The sequence below is a fragment of the Eupeodes corollae genome, chromosome 3, assembly GCF_945859685.1.
Source record: "Eupeodes corollae chromosome 3, idEupCoro1.1, whole genome shotgun sequence".
Classification (NCBI taxonomy): Eukaryota; Metazoa; Arthropoda; class Insecta; order Diptera; family Syrphidae; genus Eupeodes; species Eupeodes corollae.
In genome coordinates this window covers 106,552,831-106,569,994 of record NC_079149.1, presented here as the reverse complement: position 1 = coordinate 106,569,994, position 17,164 = coordinate 106,552,831, and positions in this window count along the sequence as shown.

Below are 17,164 nucleotides of genomic sequence, written 5' to 3'. Positions count from 1 at the left end.
AAAAAGAGGATGAAAACCTGCGATATTTACTATGGTAACTGCTACCAAGAAACCCAACAGCGCTTATTTGTATTTCGCTTTGTCATTGGAGCCAGACTTAGTCTGGCTAAAGGTGCACCAACGAGCGCCTCATGGCCATCCGCATCAAGGATAAATTCGCCAACATTAGCCTGACGCTCCACAGAAGAGAAAGATGACAACACCAAAGATACGTTTTTCGAGCTCTTAGTGAAAGCATATGATCAGTGTCCTAGCTACGATATTAAAATTATCCTGGCGATTTTAATGCCAAGCTAGGAAGGGAAGACATCTTTGGTGGAATAATCGGGAAAAACAGCCTGCACGACAACACTTCTGACAACAGATTCAGGCTCAAAGATTTTGCTGTGGGCGAAACGTCATGGTAGCCAGTACGCGTTTTTCAAATCTCAACATCCACAAAATAACTTGGACTTCTCCAGATCAATCTACTCTCAACTAGATTGACCATATTGCGATCGACGCCAGACACGCTTCCAGCATCATGGATGTCCGAATTTTCCGAGGAGCTAACATCGACACGGTTCACTACCTCGCCATAAGGTAGCACTTCGGTTTTCAGACCCAAGACAAAACAAGGAGATTGTGGAAGAAAGTACAACGTCGAACTGCTACAATTGCAAGAGCTCGCCAAATCCTTCTCCGACCGAGTTACAAGTAACCTTTCTCGAAGTTCTCTGTCGCCAACACAATGTATTCAAACTCAGTGGCAACATTGCCAAGATGCAATCAGAGAAGCCGCCTCTGATGTGCTGGGTTTCAAACAGCCAACAACGAGTAACCCATGGTTAGATGAGGAATGTCAGCAGGCAAATGCAGCCAAGCAACAGGCAAGCAAAGCGGCGCTGCATAAAAGGACGAGAGCTGCTCATAAGCTCATGAGCAGAAGAAGCAAGAGAATCACCGACTTCTCAGAAGGAAAAAGAGAGAACATGAGAAGCGTGCGGTCGAAGATGTTGAGAGGTTTAAAAGTAAGAATGAAGTTCGAAAGTTTTATGAACAGGTGAAACGAAATTCACAAGTACATAAACCTAGAACCGAAAGCTGCAAAGACGAAAGTGGAAACATCATAGTGAAACCGCAGTCAATGCTGAGAATATGTACCCGTAGCGTGATGGTAAGGGCGTTGGACTGTCATGCAAGGGGTCTTGGGTTCAATCTTTGCCTGTGCCACCTAACTTTTTTTCACGGGTACTGCCTCTTGCGAGGAATTGACAAATCCACCAAGAGTAATTCTTGTCATGAAAAGCGCTTTCTCAAATTAGTCGTTCGGATTCGGCATATAAATTGTAGGCGCCCCTATCTCTGACAACATTACTCGCACACAGGAATGGTTGAGAGTTGTAAGTCACTAGGCCCTGGTTCTTCATGGACTGTTGCGCCAACAAAGTTATTTTTTTACTTCTGCAGACTGTATAACGGTGATGACGAACCGAATTCCGCTGTCAGGCAGGATGATCCATTCAACATAGACGATGAAAGCCAACAATCCCGTCCTCCTGGCTTAGACATAGAAAGATTACCATATCTAAGCTGAAGTTGTACAAAGCCGCTGGAGCAGATGGCTTGAATGCCGAGCTCTTTAAAGCAGCTGAAGATAATTTGGTTAGGAGCATGCACCGACATATCTGTAAGATATGGTCGCATGACAGCATGAAACTCTCTAAGCTGCACCAATTATATATTTATAGAGGAATCAGTCTGCTTAACATCGTCTATAAAATCTTCTCTGCCGTAATATGTGAACGTCTAAGGCCCATCATTAACAGCCTTATACTTCCTTATCAATGTGGTTTTAGACCAGGAAAGTCCACCAGTCGATCAAATATTCACATTACTCCAGATCCTGGAAAATACCCAAAAACACCTAATAGACACCCACCATCTTTTCATCGATTTCAAGGCCGCATATGACAGTATCTACAAGGGCGAGCTGTATAGAGCCATATCTAGTTTTGGTATCCGTGCCAAACTCGTCCGTTTGTGCAGGATGGCCATGGTGAATTGACGCTGCTCCATAAAGGTTGGAAACAACTTAACAGAAACTTTCGATGTCAATAAAGGTTTTAGACATGGTGATGCGCTGTCATGCGATTTTTTTTAAAATCGTACTTGAAAGAATAGTGCAGAGTTCAAACGTCAACACTAGAGATACTATTTTCCAAAAGTCTGTCCAATTACTAGCATATTCTGATGACATTGACATAATCGGAAGAACTCACCTTGATGTCAATTAGGCTTTTGTGTGTATTGAGTAAGAGGCGGCAAAAATGGGTTTAACGGGCAAAACAAAGTGCATGCTGTCGTCAGGAAAGGACCTACAACACCGACGTCTCGGTCAAAACGTCACTATCGACAGACGTAACTCTAAGGTAGTCAAGGACTTTGTCTACCTTACCTAAAATCGGACTTTTTGGGTATGACATTTTTTCAATTTAAAGTTATTTTTCTTGGAAGATTTTTTTCTCTACATTGCAGTTGACAAGATTAGTGGACCGCTGTTTTAATTCATCTGAATTTTTCAAATTTGTACCTTACTTTGTATATTGTATGAATGTATTTTTAAATACTAAATTAATTCTTATTATACATTTTGAAAATCGTCTGTTTGTCCATTTATTTCTCAGCCAAATAATTGTTTGATTTTGATCCCCTTTCAGATAACATAAAGGTCAACATTTTTCTACAAAAATTCTTATAAAACCATTACTCATTATGTGGTGATGAAATAGCAATTTTATAGCTATAGGATTCCCTTCTCAAGAACCTTTTGGGATTAAAATAATTTATAAAGACAGAAGACACATTCAAAATACAATAACTTTTTCCACCAAAACTTACCTCACCATACATTATAATCATCATGATGAGAAGTGAAACACCTTCTTTTGGAACGTTAACACTCGTTAGAGGTTAGGTTCCTACAACTTCTATACTTATTTAAATTTGTTGTTTCTGTTCTATCCAGCTTTTTGCTCGTTTGATAATAATTATAAACCTATTTATAACATTTAATAACAGTTGTTTGTTTGTATCTAAGCCGACACGCTTTGTTCAACATACTGTCTTATTGTGGGGCTTGTAAATTAAAAGATGGTTATAACTCGAGACTCCCAATTCCCATCCCAATGCATAAATTATCATCATCTTTATAAAAAAAAAAACATATTTTACTCCAACTCGATATAGACGGACATGTAGTCAGCTTAAGTTGACCTGCTTTACGAGGGACGATGAAGAAGGTGTTGATAGTTAAATGATGCGCCTTTTGTGAAAATAAAGTAAGACAGTAATAATTTTGTCCATCATCAATCTCCAGGAATTGAGTTTGAGATTCACCTAAAATGGATGGAAAAATTCAGAGGAGACACATCGACAGAGGGAAGAGATGGAGAGAACATAAAATTCTGAGTATGAAATTCCATTAACATTTTTGACAGCAAAGCAGCATCAAGCTTTGAAAATGCCAGAAGTTCCGAAACCATTTACACACGATGATGATGGGAATGAAGATTGCTATCGACACGTACAATTGCTGTGCAGACACTCTCAAAAACAAGCGCAGCAGTGCAGCGTACCACTCTGAAGTCCTAAAGCCATTAAGAACCACCACCTCTCACATCATGTATCGAGAGGGAGGGAAGACATGGGTATCGTAGGTAGGGAGAAGTGCATCATCACAATTTTTGGACTGCATGGTGCTTCATCCAAAAAAGCATCAAGGAGAGATACCGAGTTTACGGATTACGGATGCTGTGACCTATCATCATGCTTTGTGTGTTTGCAGTGACGCAGGTTTCGTGCAGCCTTCATTTCTAAAGGCGGAGTAAGCTGATGAAAAACCATAAGGATAAGATCTGGCATCTCTGTATAGAGCGTCATGTTCCAGGTTGAATGTAATTATAAGCGGCCGCTCTTTTATAGTCTCTTCTTGTTTGTGATCACCTCATTGAGAAAAGACTGTAATCAGTTTCAGTTTTAGGTCAGCATCAACTTTAGCACCTCAAGCCGAGACTGAGATTCCCGTCCCATCCCATCCCATCCCATCACATCTGAAACATTTAGCTGGTTGATGCCAGGCCAGCGCCAGACAAGGACTACCTACCTACCTCTATTCATTCTTCGATGGCGGTAGAGTAAATATTTTACGGTCAACCTAGTAGTTATATCCTTGTTCCTGGTCCTGTTCTTCCCGTCCATATGATAAGTGTGTATAGATTCTGGATGAAGCGTGCGTCGGAAATTAATCGCACAACACCATCCATTTAATCTTTTTTTTTGTAGCTGGCTTACGTAAAGTGATTGAAATTAATTTGTTGGTGGATGCGGTTCCGACACGTCTGGCGTCTGGTTGAAAAAAAGAAGAATTATGGACTCACAGGGATTATGATTGGGGTTCAGGTTGTTTTTTTTTTTTTATTTTTATTGAAAAGAAGCTTATGAGGCTGTGAGTAAGTATTTTTGAAAAAAAAAGAGACATACTTAAAATTATTTCAATATAAAACAATAATTTTTAGTTTGTATATAAAACAAAATCGGTTTATTTATATACGATTTTTAAGAGCCGTTTAAAATGATGGAATAGAGCTTCCCAAAATGATTATGTATATTAATTAATCTCCAAGTATAAGAATAAGGTTGTTATATTTTCAAGATTAAACATTGATATTTAAAGTCTCTGCTTTTTCAAAAGTACACAACACCAACAAGACAACTTATTCCACGTTCCAGAACTTTTTCAAAAACGTGCAATAATTTAGTATTTTCGAGACTTTAAGGACGTTGCTGTAACGAGTTTACTATTATTGATAACGAGCTATAGATAAAGAAGGTTTTAAAAATAAGAGTATTGGAAACTTTTTAGAAAGGAAATTTTTTTTTTTTTATTTGAGGGATATACTCAAAAGTTGATCTTTTTCAAAATATTCCAGGAAAGTCCCAAAATGAATTTTGCTGGTGTTACTTAGAAGAATTGCTTGTAAGAGGATACCTTGAATACGGTTCTTACTTACTTAAGGTGGCACTACAGTCCAGTATGAACTAAGGCTTCACCCATCAAACTTCTCCATCTAGATCGATCCCTAGCTAGAAGTCTCTAGTTTCACGCCCCAAGTAGGGTGTGGTAACTTTCCACTTGTGCGCGTCACCTGAATCGCGGTCTTCCTCTACTGCGCTGTCCTGTGCGTGAGGATTCGAAGACTTTCCGAGCATTGATTTCCATGCACTTTACGTGACCCAGCCATCTTTTTCATTAGACTTTTACCCTTCTGGTAACGTCTACGTCGCTGTACAGCCTGTACAGCTCGTTGTTTCATCTTCTTCTCCATGCATACGGGACCGTAGATCATCCGAGAAATTTTCTCTAGAAACGACCCAATGTGCTTTCATCCGCTTTTGTCATAGTCTATGCGTCTGCACTGTTAAACAGGACGGGGATCTTGGGGTTCTTATATAGCGACACTTTGGTCCTTTGAAAGAGGACTTTGCCACTTCTTAGCCCACAAAAACAGCGGTTAGCAAGAGTTATTCTTCGTCTGATCTCAGCGTTGGTGTTGTTTTCTGCGTTTATAGCGGATAATAGGTAGACAAAGTCCTTGATTTCCTCAAAGTTACGTCTGTCGATGGTGACGTTTTGATCAAGACGGTGTTGTGTGTCCTTTCTTGACGACAACTTGTACTTCGTTTTGCCCTCATTAACCGTAAAGACCATTTTTGCCGCCTCTGCCTCAATACTAACAAAAGCCCCATTGACATCACGCTGAGTTCTTCCGATTATGTCAATGTCATCAGCATATGCCAGTAATTTGACGTATTTTTGAAAGCGCATCACCCTGTCTAAAACCTTTTTTGACATTGAAAGGTTCTGTTTCCAACCTTTATGGAGCACCGTGAATTCTCCATGGTCATCCTGCGCAAACAGACGAGTTTGGTAGGGAAGCCAAAACTAGACATGGCTCTATACAGCTCGTCTCTGTGAATATTGTCATATGCGGTCTTGAAATCAATAAAAAGATGGTGGGTGTCGATTTGGTGTTCTTGGGTTTTTTGCAGGATCTGCCGTTATGTGAATATTTGATCGACTGTGGAGTTTCCTGCTATAAAACTACATTGATAAGGACCTATCAGGTTGTTGACGATGGGCTTTAAACTCACTTATTACGGCAATTACGATCAATTCCTATATAATTGGTGCAGTTAAGAGGGTATCCTTTCTTCAGAACCGGGCAAACAATACTGAGGTTCCATTCAGCGGGCATGCTTTCTTCCGACCATATCTTACAGATAAGTTGGTTATATAATCTTATCAAATTCATTCATGTATCTGATATTCTGCTGAGTTCTTCGATAATCGATCAATTGAAGACGTTTGGGAAATCTTTGAATATGAAATTCGTACTTTAATTTCCTTAATTGTTTTTTTTAGACCCTTATTTTAAATATTATAATTCAATGAGAACCTATCCCAATGCACAGGATCCTAATTTTAACTTATGAAGCATTACCTCCTCTGGAACAGGTTGCTCGTATAACAAGTCTTAAACTTTTAAGACCTATTGTCTATTTCGATTGAATTTTCCGCATTGCCTTTTTCATATACCAAAACAACATCAATCCCTACGACTTATAGTTAAGAATCAGCTTAAGTATAAAAACAGCCTCATTCTATATTGATTTAGATAATCGAATAAACAAACTTCGACACTATAAACTCAATGTCTTCAAAAGTTTGATAGGTATTTTATTTTAATTAAATTTTCTTCTCGAAGCCTGAACCGAAGACTTAAGTGCCTATATACCACCTTACTTGTATACCTAAAGCTATCTATCTATCTTTAGATCCCTAGTCCCTACCTACATTAATTTGCTTAATCTAAATCCTTTTAAATACTTTAACTTTATCCTTTGTTTGAAGAATATTTATCTTCATCACAAAAATCACTCTACCTCTCTTTCTCCCACACTGCAGAACCTGGTAATTTTATTCAAATCAAACCAAAACTAAAATAATGCTTTTTAATTTATCAGCCATCTTGTGCCAGAGAGTCTCTTTTTATTCATCAAAAATCGGTTTTTATTCATACCCCAACCCTAACCAAAACTCTAGCTCTATCTCTATCTCTGGACCTATACCTAACCTATCAATGCAATGTCCAATAGAATGGAATGGAAATCCTTGAGAACTTGGGATGCTATTAAGACAACTTCTGGTCTAGAATTTTAACAATAGAATCATAGTTTTTCCCACAGATTTCTGCATCTTTTCTACATCCATCATTATCATCATCCTCATCGTTGGTCGTCATCATCATCGTCAACATCGTCTAACTAATTACGAATGCAAATTGAAATGCGATGATTTGGGTCAAGGCTTTCATTGTCTACAGTTTCAAATGTCCCACAAACGCTTTCAAGTCACCTTTATATCGGTCATTTCATTACACAGTCGACTGCCTCGCCTTCCGTCAGTCGATATTCATAGTTAAAATGTATCTTCGTATGGCGCTTTTGTGGAGCTGTTATGCAAGTATCTTATGTCCTTATGGACGCCATCCACGGGAAACCTTGCGGGATACTGACTTAATTAAGACCTAATGATGGCAACGGCCTTCTGCTGGTCAGTTAAGCAAAGGCTTAAAGGTATTTAGATCTTTCTTCTTTTACGATGATTGTGTGTACCTGTATGTGGCTCTACAAAATGTGGGTTGAAACACCTTTTCAACGAAACGACGACGCGACAACGTTCTTTTATTTACATATACATTTCCAGGTGATGTCGTTCTGGGTTAATTAATTCGATGATCAACCAAGTCAACAATTTAAAAGGCAAATGTGCTAAAGCGACCATCACATCAATCAAACCTCAACTTCAACCGTTTTAGACTTTTACTTCGTCATACATGTACGAGGTATGAGGATATGTTCTAAGGGAGGATGTGTGATGACGTTTAAATTTAACCATCATAAAAATAAACTTAAATTAATTCAAAGGACATTTTTTATTTATTTTTTACTTCAGTCAAACTGGTGCGATAGAAAATTGAGATATTTTTAATTTCAATACAAAAAAATGGGGTATGTTTTGGAAACAGTTTACGTTACAAGAATAACTTTAAAATATTTAAAATATTATAAAAATGAAAACAAGGGAAACATTTAATCAAATTCACTTTTTAAAAAATTACAAGAGTTTTGGGAAAAAAAAACAATTTTTTCATTTAAAGAAGTCCAAGAACTATAACAACATTTTTTATAAGTTTTTAGTTATTTTTCGTTATTTGGTAAAAAAATATACATTGAAATTTTCAACAAAATTAAAAAGAATAATAATTAATTTTGCATAGTTGATAAGTTTGATTTCAGTATCTGTTTTTGTTTCCAAGATATTTAAGCCAAAAAACGAATATTTCGTACCATTTTTTGCAGTTTTTTTTAAAATAATTTTCTTATAAGCTTCAGGTTTTTTTAAACGAAAGTGAATTTTTATCAATTTTAAGTCGTGCTTTTTTACTTCCCCTAGAAAGTTAAAAGACTCTGTAGTAACGCTAGAGGCTTAAATATAATTGTATATTGTATATTGTATATTGTAACGCTGTACAAAAAAGGTATTTTCTTGAAAAAAAAAATCCAATTATCGGTATTTTTATAAATAAAAAAAATGAAAACTAACCAACAAAAATTAATTTATATCGAAAACAATTACGTGCAATGAACAATAATGTTTTTAACATCTGGTAAAATTTTGTAATTTTGGTGGGCCTCCACCAACATGCGTCTCCAGCCAGCTCGGTCCCTAGCTAGCTGTCTCCAGTGTCGCCCGCCAAATTGGTTGAGGTCCTCTCCCACATGGGTGCGCCACCTGAGACCACCGCGGTCTTCCTCTACTGCGCCACGCCGTTCCGCGGGATTGGATTCGAAGACCTTCCGGTCTAGAGCGTTGATGTCCATCCGCTCTACATGACCTAGCCATCTAAGCCGTTGGACTTTAATTCTGCTAACTACAGTACAGTTCGTCGTTATATCTTCTCTTCCATTCTCCATCTATCTCACCCGAAGAATTTTTCTCTCGAAGCATCTTAAGACGCTCTCATCTTTCTTTTACAGGGTCCAGGCCTCAGTGCTATAAATGAGAACCGGGATGATGAGTGTCTTATAGATGGTGATTTTAGATGCTCGAGAGAGGACTTTACTTCTCAATTGCCTTCTAAGTCCAAAGAAGCAGCGATTTGTAAGAGTTATTCTTCGTTTGATTTCAGCGCTGGTGTCGTTGTCTGAGTTCATAGCGTTGCCTTGGTAGACAAAGTCCTTAACTACCTCGAAGTTATAGCTGTCCATGGTGACGTTTTGTCCAAGACGTCGTTGTTCAGTGTCCTTTTTTGATGACAGCATATACTTGGTCTTGACCTCATTGACCACTAAACCCATCTTCTTCTCTTCCGTCGCAATGCTCAAAAACGCTCCACTGACATCACGCTTTGATCTTCCAATTATGTCAATATCATCTGCGAATCCGAGTAATTGGATGGACCTTTGGAATATTGTGCCTCTAGTGTTGACGGTTTAGTTTTGCACAATTCTTTCCAGAACTATGTTGAAGAAGTCGCAGGACAGTGCATCGTAAGATCTTTTCCGACCTTGATAGAGCAGATCATTCTGCACAAACGGATAAGTTTGACAGGGATGCTAAAACTAGGAATTGCTCGGTAGAGCTTTTCCCTATAGATGCTGTCATACACGGCTTTAAAATCGATAAAGAGATGATGGGTGTCGATTTGAAGCTCCTGTGTTTTTTTCTAAGATCTGCCTTAGTGTGAATATTTGGTCGATAGTGGATTTTTTTGGTCTGAAGCCACACTGATAAGGACCAATCAGGTTGTTGACAAATGGCTTCAGACAAAGCAATGTTAAGGAGACTGATGCCTCTATAGTTGGCGCAGTTTAGAGGGTCTCCTATCTTATGTATCGGGCACACTATGCTGAGATTCCACTCTTCAGGCATGCTTTCTTCCAACCATATTTTGTAGATGAGTTAGTGCATGCTCCGTACCAAGTCATCGCCTGCTGCTTTGAATAGTTTGCTAGCGATGCATTCAGCTGCATCAGGTTTGTTTGACTTAAGTTTAGATATAGCTATCTTCACTTCGTCAAGGTCGGGTAGGCGAAATTGTTGATCTACGTCGCGGAGGTTGAGTGGTTCTATCTCCCTTACAGCGGAATTCGGTTCGTCATCGCCGTTATATAATTTGGAGAAGTGACCTTTCCATATTCTTAGCATCGACTGCGGTCCTACGGTTCGTGGCTGGTATATTTAGGAGGTTTTTTTTACCTTTTGGTAAAATTTTAGAACCTCATACCTGTTGTGACATCCCTCTTTCTCCTCGATCGCGCGCTTTTCATGCTCTCTTTTTTTCCGTCTAAGAAGACGGTGTTCCTCTCTCCTCTTCTGCTCGTTGAGCTCGCGAGCAGCTCTCGTCCTTTTGTGCAGCGGCGTTTTGTATGCCTCTTGTTTCGCTGCGTGAGCTTGCCGGCATTCGTCGTCAAACCAGGGGTTTCGCTGTTGTGGCCGTGTGAAACCTAGCACTTCAGAGGCGGCATCTCTGATGGCTGCAAGGCAATGTTGCCACTGGTTTTCAATGCTTAATGCAGGCAGCATAGGACTCCTTAAGAGGTTATAAGAGAATCAATCGGAAAAGGATATGGCAGTCTCTTGCGATTGTAGCCGTCTAACATCGAATCTTCTCACAGTACTTCCTTGTTTTGGCTTGGATTGGGATATCCGTGTCGTGCGTCGATCGCAATGTGGTCAATCTGGTTGACGGTTGATTGATTAGGAGATTTCCATGTCCCCTTGTGGATATTAAGATGCGTGAATTGCATACTAGCTACCAGAACGTCTCGCCCCGCAGCGAAATCGACCAGCCTGAATCCGTTGTCGGAGGTGATGTCGTGCAGGCTTTATCTTCCGATTATGCCACCAAAGATGTCTTCTCTTCCTAGCTTGGCATTAAAATCTCCTAAGACAATTTAATGTCATAGCCAGATCACTGCTCATATCCAAGAGCTCATGTCAAGCTCATGTCCAAGAGCTCGAAGAATAGGTCTTTGGAGTCTTCATCTTTCTCCTCTGTTGGGGCATGCGCGCATATGAGGCTTATGTTGTCGAATTTAGCCTTGATGCGGATTGTCGTAATGCGCTCGCTCACACTGGTGAAACTCAAGACTTTTTGCCTGAGTCTAGTTCCAACAACAAATCCACACCTAAATAGATGCTATCTTTGATCTCGGTAGCAGTCGCGGTAGTATACATCACATTCTTTTAGTTTGCGTTTGTCCGGTCCATCCGATCGCACTTCTTGGATGGGGGTAATATATGATTTGCAGCAGTTTAGGGCTTCCGGTAATTGTTTGGCTGCACGTGGTCTGTTAAAGGACCTAACATTCCACGTACAGATTCCAAGTTTGTTGTCCTTATTTCGTTTGCCTGGGTTGTCAACAGTGAATCCGTCCGTATCCGAGGCTTTTACGTGGCCAGGAAGTCACCCCGACGGCGCAACCCCCAACCTGGAGGGCCAGATGCTTTGTATAACTCCAAAAAAGGGGAGCCGGATAAACCGCTCCTTACAGGCCTGGGCTCCGAATATGTCGAAGAAGCCCTACAAGGTGTTCACTAAGTAGTTCAACCTTACTGGAACTGTAGACGCCCGTTGATTCCATTTCGAGAATTCGTCCGCTGCCGCCTGGATAAGGAGAAGTGCCTTAGTGAAAACACCTCTCTCCCCCCTCTCTCGTTTGCTGCCCCCAACAACTTTCCACTGGGGTTGGAACCCAATCTCCAATTGAGGTACTAGGCACCCGATGTTCACCGCGGGGAGGTGAGAGTAGAAGTTGATAGACAGAGGTGGGTTTTGAGAAAAATCTGTGGACGCTTGTGTCCTCTTGAATGCACATGTCTACCATTTGAACATTTGTATATGTTTATATAAGAAATAAAAACTTGTAAGAAATGCTATTCAAATTGGTAAACATTGTTTTTCGAATAAAAATCTCCTTAACCAAAATAGATTTTGAAATCAAACTTTTTTCTTATGCAACAAATTGTTGTTTATTTTTTAATTTTTAGAATGTAACTGATAACTTTTTTAACAAAATGAAAAGCTACAAACCTTTTAGGATTGATAAATCGACAGACGGGTTGAGAAGTTATCAGTGTGGGTCACATCCCAGCCTCTTTTATTATTTTATTTTTCTTCAGCCTCCTTTACAGAACATTAAAGAACCTTTTTAGTGGTTTTTAAAAACTTTCTGCTAAAATGCTTTAAGATATATTGCTTAAAGAAAACACATAAAATACAATCGAAATAACTTATTTAAATTGTTTTAAAAAGAGTTGAAACGGAAGAGAAGGTGAAAATATAAAAAATAACAAACATAACAAAAAATTAATTCGGACTTAACACTTTTTCAGATTGAACGACTCAAATGTCATCAATTGGTTTACATGTTACAATATTAATTTGTTTCTACGTTAATGTCGAAAAATCTCCAGGATCTGTTTTTGTTCATACATTAAAAGCTTTTGATGGAGATATGTACTTTTTCCATAACTTGTTAAAAAATTAAACATTTTCTTTATATTTCCAACTAAGGAATTTATTTCAAATAAACATCTTAAAAAATCCTATTCTAATTTTCTTTATAAAATATATTTAAGCCATTATTGTTTGTTATCTACTTTCATTTTGAAAGCGTACAAAAGTACCTGCTTCACTCTGGCATTATCCGAACAAGAGCTGAAGTATTTATCTTATAGATTTATGGCCGATAAAATGCTTGGCGCTTATTTCACAACAACAAATCACAAATAAAATCTCGAGGGCTAAAAATAAACTAAAGTCATATACATACATATATAGATATGCATCATCCCATCTATAACAGGCTATAGTACATAAGCACATTAGGTCAGAGGAGAAAAAGCTAGTAGCGTATATAAAATAAATCCGGCTCTAGGTATTTTCTTTAGATCTTATCAAATACTCGTATATGATCCTCTTATCTAACACTACTTACCTTTAAAGAAATTCACATTCTATAGAACCTATAACCTACCTATACCTACCTAAAGCCGTGAAGGTAACTTATACCTTCCTAAAGTACACACCAACTGTTATGGATAGGAATACCGTATGAATACAGTCATAGACTCCAACGTATAATCATCTTCATCCATATAACTACCACATCAACCAACACGCATGGAATGCCCTTCTTGCATTTATGGAAAATCAATTTTGAGCTTTGAATAATGGACCCGAGGCACTCATAAATAAAGTGCTTTTTTTTCTTCAAGCGCCGATGATTTCTAGAGATGGAAGAAGCGCCGCGGCGCTTAGCGGTGAATGCACGTACTATCAACTTGTATACCGGTACCTACTTTACTCATTATGATTATGACGATTATTATATGGCGTTTGGACCAGCCATAGAGATTCCACCTTCATCATAATATCTGCATAATAAGGCAGTCTTATGTGTGCATAGTCCCGACCTGCCACCAGCACCGACACACCGCACTGGGCAAATGACAGAAGTGAAGGTCATACAGGGAAAGGTAGGAGAGCGAATCAACACGAGAAGAAGATATCCATCCGATTTCTCAATTTTCATACCCAGCGCCATCCAGTAAAAGCATCAGAGATGTATCTACGAGATATATCCGAGATTAAAATACACCTCTTGTGAGGGTCGAGCGCGAACGTGCCGTCGAACCAACGAAAGACACATATTTATGTCAATATTTATGCCCCCAAAAGGTTCCCACTATTCTACACCACTACAGTAGATAGGTGTATGAAAATCTGTGTGAATCTGCAAAACAAAATGGACTCAGGTAAAGAATGATAGACGATAAAGATGGAGGTCATGAGTCTTCTGAAGAGATAAGGTAAATACATTTTAAAAAGCTGACCAGGCGTCCTATATTTTAATGAGTGTATCAAAAAGTGAAAAATGTCAAAAAGTACTAAATCGATTTTTGTAAAAAGAGCGAAAGATATAGAATTCGCAATTTTGGAAATACATTTTTTTTTAGTTTTATGTTGGATTGACAGTTGTAAGTGAGTTTTGACTTAAAGACTGTATCGAATTAAATATTAGAACATTATAGTCCAGTTTTATGATTTAATGTCATTGCCCAAATTACTTTCAAAATATTAAAATTTGTTTGCTTAATATAATGATCTTAAAAAGCAGGTGTCATTTTAAAAAAATTAAATTTCGAACACAATTTAATACATGGTTTTCCAACTTGTGATTCCATTTTAATATTAGCTAAATGTTTACATGGCAGGACATTTGCTCTCATCTGTCCTCGATAACTCTACAATTTCAATCCTTAAGGTCTTGAATCGATTGTAAAGCATTTGCAAAGAAGTAATGTGTTCATCATTTCTTAAAAAAATATTCTTTGTTCTTTGTATTGCTGAAAGCGGTATCTTGCTGAAAATAAACGCCTTCCACATTAATATCTTCCGATTCCGGCCTTTAAATTTATTAGTTAAAGCTCAAAAATCAATCAATCGAGTTACCATAACAGTTGCATTAGCATCATTTTTGAAAAAAGTGTAAGTTCCTATCACACTGCCTAATCGCCGGCCAAAGCCGTAAGGCTACGTTCAGACGGCGACTATTCGATTCGATTTGTTAACGTATGCGGTTTTATCCAATACGAGACGGCGTTTTACACGAGAAATATTCGATTCGATTTTTTCACGTACAGGTTTTTTTAGGCAGTGGACACATCAGCCAAACGACCATGGTCATCATGGATCCACGTAGTCCACTTATTTTTTAAACGTAATGAACGAATCCAATAAAATTTTATTCGTGTGAAGGACACAATATAAAGATAAACGATACTAATCATGTATACGATAGAAATACATTTGAGATTTATTGAATCGTAGTGACAAGTTCGTACGGTATACGGACAAAATTATTTAACGACTACGGGATTTTCCCGCATGGGCTTCGTGTGAATGTATAAATATATAACACTCGCTGTCACTGCTCTATTCGATAAAATCCCGTATACGGTATACGAGAAAAATATGGTCGTCTGAACGTAGCCTAACAAAAAGTGACACTCACAGGAATGATAGGCTTTTTAGCAAGCATTCTCTTTGGGACTTTCCGAGCGCCAGATACAACAATTCTGCTATTAAACTTATTCTCCGAACTAAAAATAGACATCATAAGTAATGGAATATAGTTTTTCAATTAAAATCAGCATTTTAATTAGAAAAAATTTACGAAGTTCATAGTTTATAAAAGATTTTAAATCTCAATCTTGTCGTTTTTGGAATGCTTTATTCTAAAAAGATTGACAGCAAAATCTTGTTTTTCATTAATATTTACGAGCTACTGTAGAATAGTCTCAGTAATTGTTGAGCAAACGCTCATACAGATTCGAGTCCTTACATCACTAACTTGTCCTATAAGCTCAAATATTTGTATCAATTTAACTATTGCCTGCTGAGAATGGGGCTTCACGACGACCTTAATGACGCAAAAGTAATTTTTTTGGGAACTATCACTGCAAAATGTTCACCATCTTTAATAATGGCGTATTTCTTAATTAGTGTCAAATGCAAAGAAATATTGTTCTCAAAAGTGATAGCTACAGTTTATAAATAAAACCAAGTTTTGAAAACTCTTAAGATGTTTAAAACGAATGTTTGCAATTTGAAACGTGTGCTTTTCCTCTAAAATTAATGAAATCAGTCAAAAAAGTTCTAATTTTTAGAAAAAAGCAGTGTTTCCTATGAAAATTATCTAAAAACCGGCAAGTTCTTATTTGGGATAAATATTTATTAATTAACAGTGTCATATCGTACGACTCGTAATAACGATATTCGGTATTAAGTTTAATTTCTGTTTGAAATCAATTGGGAACCTTGCAACCGTGAATTATTCTTAAACTTTCGTAAATTTAGAAGAACTAGGCGTTATATAAGATGTAAAAGTCTTTTCAACAAAAATATTCTGCGTTTTTTGGGGAGATGTTTATTAAATTAGACTCATACAAAAGTAATTTTTTGACAATATATATAAATGGCAAGACAACACTTCCGACCACGGATTCAGGCTCATAGATTTTGCTGCGGGGCGAAACGTCATGGTAGACAGTACGCGTTTTCCACACCTCAACATCCACAAAGTATCTTAGACTTCTCCAGATCAATTTACCGTCAACCAGATTGACCACATGGCTAACGATAACAGACACGCTTCCAGCATCATGGATGTACGAACTTTACTCATTGTAGCCAAGGTAGCACTTCGGGTTTCCAGCCCCAAGGCAAAACAGGGAGGTGCTGGGAGAAGGTACAACGTCGAACGGCACAAATCGCCAGAGATCGCCAAATCCTTTTCCGACCGAGTTACAAGTAACCTCTCTCGAAGTTCTCTGCCGCCAACACAATGTATCGAAAACCAGTGGCAACATTGCCAAGATGCAATCAGAGAAGCCGCCTCTGATGTGCTGGGTTTCAAACAGCCACCAATGAGGAACCCCTGGTTTGATGAGGAATGTCGGCAGGCAAATGGAGACAAACAACAGGCACGCAAAGCGGAGCTGCATAAAAGGACGAGAGCTTCTCGTGAGCTCTATGACCGTAAGAGGCGAAAGGAACGCCGACTTCTCAGAAGGAAAAAGAGTGGACATTAGAAGCGTGTGGTCGAAGATGTTGAGAGGTATAAAAGCAGGAATGAGGTTCGAAAGCTTTATGAACAGGTGAAACAAAACTCACAGGTACATAAACCTAGAACCGAAGGCTGCAAAGACGAACGTGGAAACATCATCAATGCTCGGAATATGGATTCACCACTTCTGCAGATAGTAAAACGGCGATGACGAACTGAGTTCCGTTGTCAGGCAGGATGATCCATTCAACATAGACGACGAGAGCCAACAATCACGTCCTTCCGACTTAGACGAAGTAAAGATTGCCATATCTAAGATGAAGTCTAATAAAGCCGCTGGAGTGGATGGCTTGAATACCAGGCTCTTTAAAGCAGCTGGAGATAAGTTAGTTAGGAGCATGCACTAATTTATCTGTAAGATATG